This window comes from Choloepus didactylus, chromosome 2 (genome assembly GCF_015220235.1).
Source record: "Choloepus didactylus isolate mChoDid1 chromosome 2, mChoDid1.pri, whole genome shotgun sequence".
NCBI lineage: Eukaryota > Metazoa > Chordata > Mammalia > Pilosa > Megalonychidae > Choloepus > Choloepus didactylus.
In genome coordinates, this window is record NC_051308.1 from 84,363,051 (window position 1) to 84,368,598 (window position 5,548).

The following is a 5,548-nucleotide window of genomic DNA, read 5'->3' on the forward strand; positions in this document are numbered from 1 at the left end:
TCTAACTTAGTCATAAAAACCAGTCTTACTTTATGTTGCATTTCTCCACTTTAATTTTAAATGGGCAAAAACAATCCCTTTTTTTGCATTATTATTATTATTATGAATTAATTTTCCTCCTCAAATCAATTATATTTTAAAAGAGAAAAAATGATCACCATTAAGTATATTTAAAAAGTGAATGTAAGATAAAACAGAAATTTGAAAACCGGAGTTTTAAAAATGTTTTGAGGAAAAGTTGCATCACTGGAATAAATGTGAAGCTTTAACTTCACTAGTTTGAGGATATAACACTCATGTAGTGTGTATACTAAAAAAATTATAGTCATGCCTTATAATTCTTAAAAAGTCCCAGAAAAGAGATAAGTGAGGAGCTCTGAGTGCCAACAAAGCCATTTTGTCACTCCATGACATCAACATTAAACATTATATTCCATTCATCTACCTGTAAAGATTTCACATTTTCTTTTCTCTCATTTTTTGTGAATACATTTTTCTCTCTTTGTCTATATTCATTAACAGCAAAAGTGCATTCAAGTCCCTGATCTAGTAATATTTTATACTTGTGGCTCCCTTGCCCATAAGTACATATTAGCAACATCTACAATACCAAGTCTATTTTTTGAAAAAGCATTGTTTAAATTCTGGGTCTTAGTTTTCATGGTATCTAAAGATTAAAAGATTTCCCCTTGTATTGGACAATATAATTTCAATCACATATTGCCTTTTTAAATCGATGCAACCTTGTAAAAGATTAACTCACTTTCTAGTTATCTTCATTATTCTAAATTAAACTATTCAGAAAATGATTAAAGTGAAAATTTTTTTATTCCTCTTTCTAGTTCGTGAATGAGTATTAACACAGTACATTATACTTTCAAATTCCACTGCTGTGGTCTAACATTTAATCAAGTTTTAGATGCTGCTTATATTCCTTTTTGCTTCCACAGAACCTGGCCCATTTCCACACAAAACGAGACATATATTAAGATTGTATATTAACAATTCAACTAAATGAATGCAAAAAAAAAAATTTAAAACTGTAATGGAATTGTTTGGTCCCATGAAGTTCCTTGATTTTAGATTTTATTATGTGTAACTTTTTATATCTCAAGTTTTGACTGTAATGATATATAATTTTCCCTTAACAATTCTGAGTTGGGGGATGGGGGGAAAAGGATTTATAAGCAGTAGCCTTGTTGCTCTTAATTGTCATGCTATCACTCACACTGTCATTAACATCTTAGCTATACTTTCTTTGGACCCTGAAATAAGTTGGAAAATTCATCATTGGTACTTTAAAGTTTAAAATTTGGGGGAAAAAAAGTGGTTTTGTGCAACCATGTCTGGAATTCCAGTTAAAATTCCATTAAAAAACATGCAGAGTGAAGATTTTCTTCTTTTGATTCCTGTACATAAGTGAGGAACTTGACAAAATTTCTTTATATTTTGGCAGATTTGTGCATATAAAATAGGCTACTTGACTTATAAATTTTCTCCTGGCTGGTACTGTGGCTCTGTAGCAGTGAAGTAGTCTTCCAAGAAGGATTGAATATATTCAAATATTGGTCTTTCATCAGGGTCCTTCTTCTAACAAAGGTTCATAGATTCATGTAGGGATTCTGGACAGCCCTGAGGGCAAGGCATCCTATACCCCCGTTCCATCTGCTCCAGCATTTCTCGGTTTACCATGCCTGGTTATGGAACTCTGCCCTTTGTTACCAGTTCTGTCTGTAGAATTCCAAATGACCACATGTTGGACTTTATGGTAAGTTGGCCATACAGTACAGCCTCAGGAGCTGTCCATTTGATTGGGAATTTTGCATCTTGTCTTGCAGTATATCATTGTCTTCAATTAACCTTGCTAAACCAAAATCTGCTATTGTGCACACAAGTTTTTCTCCTACAAGAATATTAGCAGCCCAAAGGTCATGGTGGATATAATTCATTCTTTCAATATATGCCATGCCATCAGCAATCTGAGCAGCCATATCAACCAGTTGTGGGCGCTTCAAATACTTTCCATCTCCCTCCTTAAGGAAATCTAGTAAACTCCCTTTGACATAAATTCAGTGACAATGTAAATCAGCTCTTCAGAAACAACCGCATAGAGTGGAACAAGTTTATCATGTCTTAATTTCTTCGTGATTTGAGCCTCTTGAAGAAAGGCTTCTGGCATCATTGTACCTGGTTTTAGTGTTTTAATTGCTACTTTTGTGGTTCCATTCCATGTTCCCATCCATACTTCACCAAAACATCCTTGTCCTAGTTTAACCTCTAGTCACAAAGATTCTCAAGGGATTTCCCAAGCATCTTTTGCTAGACCTTGAGTCTGGGGTTTCACAGTTGGACACACAGTTGTTAACTTATGGCATAAACCATCAGCATGCTCTGTGTAGTGTTTCACCAATTTCTGCAGAGTATCAAATTGTGCTCTGGTTGTGATATAGTATCCACCATTGCCAAGTTTCCTAATTTTAGTAATGTTTCACATTGTCACCTCTTATCTCATCCCAATCACAAATAGAGAGGGAATAAGCACCTTTAGTAGTTTCACTCTCTCTTACCAAGAAAATACCTCATTGATTTCCAGGGTTCAGAAGTAATCTTTCAGCATCTTTTCTCCCCATTTTGCCAAAATACCGTTTTTCTGCCTGAATGGAATCTGCTGGTGCTACGTAATTGCTAGGGATATAGCCATTCTTTCCTGTAGCAATTGCTCTTGCTTCCCACCAGTCTCCTTCCATATTGTTAATTACCTGGAATCTTTCACCCTTCTTAAATGAAAGGTCTTCTGTAGTTCTAGCTTCATAATCATATAAGGTGACAAATACAGTAACATCGCCTTTTAAACCAGTAGGATATGAAGTTGACACCACCAAAAATGAGGAAGATGCTCCTCCAAAAGGTGTCACCCCTGAGAATCCTCCAAATGGTTTTATGGAAAGATTGCTAAAATTAACAGATGTTCCCTTAGCTGATGATGATGGTGACATTGCAGTGTGTTCTGCTCCATAATGGGTGATACTCTTGCTCACAGGATCTGGAGTGTTTTCAGTTCTATATTTAATGGCTGGACTTTTGTTCTCTTTACTTTTAATGCAGCCTATTGTCAAATCTGTTCCCTGGCTGCGTTCACCTGAGGCGCTGCCTGAGCTGGCACCTGGCGGCAGCCTCCTGATGACTTTTTGAATCAACTAAATGCAATTTTATTTTGCCGAAGTATGTTCTCCCTAAATTTACACAAGCTCACTGAAAAATAAACTAATATTATAAGTACATTCTCAAAATTCCTCTTAAAATTAGCCTAACTAGGCAGGTTGTATAAACTGAGCAATGTATCTTGTAATGATGACATTTATATTAAAATGTGTAAGAAGAAAAATATGCTGATGCTTCAAATATATCCTATTTAAGAAATCAGTTAAGTTTAATAAGAAATATAACAGAAATTTTTGTAACTTTCATTACATGGATTTCAAAGAATCTGGCTTTTTAATTACTTCTCCTTTGTTACCCCAGTACGTGAAAGGCTTTGAATTTGTAGTGGCTTTGTTAAAGTCAGCCTATATATTCTGTACATTATGTATATTACATAATCAGGTTAGTAAATGCTGTCATGAATGGGAAAGACATAACTCTTAGCTTCAAAGAGTTTATATTCTAGTTAGAATTGTCACAGCCCAAGTGGGCCTTTGCTGCCGAGAGGCCAAAGAAGACACTGGGCATGTTCAGAGGCATGAACTTTTTATTTGGGGCTTAGTTACAAGGAAATGGAAGTGGGTCACATTGCGTGGATTGAGGAGCTGCTCTGAATGGCAGTGGATTCAGAGCTCGACATGAAGATACTCCATAAAATTAGGGGGTGCCAGGGAGTGGTTTTTAAGGGTTAGACAAAGACATTCAAAGGGGTGTGAGAGGAGCAGGGGTGGGGGGTCAACTGTAGTCAACAGGGATGAGGGGAGGATTATAGATTATCTTATAGAAAATAGTACCTCCAGGAGTTTCAGGAAGGAGGTAGTTTCAGGAGGGAGGTAAGCTACAGATTACATTTAGCACCAGAGGCCTGTCAAACTTGAACTGTCCTAGGGCAAGCAAGCTGCTGTGTGCACAGGCTTCAAGGCACTTGGGGAAGGCCCTGGGCCCCGGGTTCCCACAGAATACACTTGTACCAGGGCACAGCATAAGACAGTAGTATTTAAAGTACTTGCCAATTATCTGAATAAAAAAATTAAAATGCTGGAAGAATTTTAAAAAGCAGGTAAATAAAAATGACCTAGGAATACCTCATAAAAGAGATGAGATTTGTAATACTTTTAAATTGAAAAGTAGCATTTGAATAAATAGAGCTATAATTTAGGTTTTTAGAAGCCATAATTTAATATTATGAATGTCCATATTCCTGATTTCTTAAAACTTGAAAATAATGTTGAAAGTTTTGAGTTTTTTCTGGATATAAATCCCTTAATCATTAAAGAACTGATTATACTTCAAATTTGGGTTCTTATGACCTTTGAAGGTAGTGCTGGATTGGACTAAGAAATTTTAGGCATATTATGAAGTAATCATTTGTGTAAGTGTAAAGTATATAAACGCCTGGCTGTGTTCCAAACCTAATCATAAACTTTTTCTTCTTTGATTATGTTGTAGTATCTGTCTCTTCTCTCCTGCATGAATACTGTTATTGAAAGGTAGCATGCATGTTCAAAGAGCTTTGTGAATCTGTTATCAAATTTATTTCTGATTATATGTGGTCTGGATAAGTAAAAACTATAGGTGGGACAGACAGTACTTTTATTATTTTCCATACTATTATAGCCATATTTTCTGATTAAAATGAATTTTGTTCATTGTAGTCACTGCTGACTACAATCCCTGAATGGATATGGAAAGTTGTAGAAGGTTTATAAAAGTGAATTCTGTCTTAGTCAATACTGACCAAAAATTTAATAAGCCTGTTCATAATGTTTTTTGGGAAAAAAAAAAGCTCTTTTGTCAAACCTTGTATTCAATCACAGAATTTGCCCTTGGGAAGACTCTTACTGCAAAGGAGAGGCTAGGCCTGCTTATAATTGTGCCTAAGTGTCTCCTCCTGAATGCCTCTTTGTTGCTCAGATGTGGCCCTCGCTCTCTATCTAAGCCAACTTGGCAGATGAAATCACTGCCCTCCCCGCTACATGGGATCTGACACCCAGGAGTGTAAATCCCCTTGGCAGCATGGAATATGACTCCCAGGGAGGAATCTGGACCTGGCATCATGGGATGGAGAACATCTTCTTGACCAAAAGGGGGATGTGAAATGAAATGAAATAAGTTTCAGTGGCTGAGAGATTCCAAAAGGAGCTGAGAGGTCACACTGGTGGGCTCTCTGTTAAAATAATGTAGATTGTTAGCCTGCTGTTAATGAAAAGTTATAAAAAGTTTTCTTAACCATCTGAGTACTCTGTCTAGAAGCCAAAGATTTTATATCAGAATAATATTCGTATTGATGTTTGTATTGACCTTATCATCCTTTATTTCAGAAGCCAAGTCCTCTCACTTTTAAAGG

The 5,548-nt window shown here is 36.1% G+C and overlaps 1 pseudogene; it reads right to left on the reverse strand.

Moving 5' to 3' along the window:
• Positions 1-1,485: 1,485 nt before the first annotated feature.
• LOC119512144 lies at positions 1,486-2,996 on the reverse strand (annotated as a pseudogene).
• Positions 2,997-5,548: the final 2,552 nt, after the last annotated feature.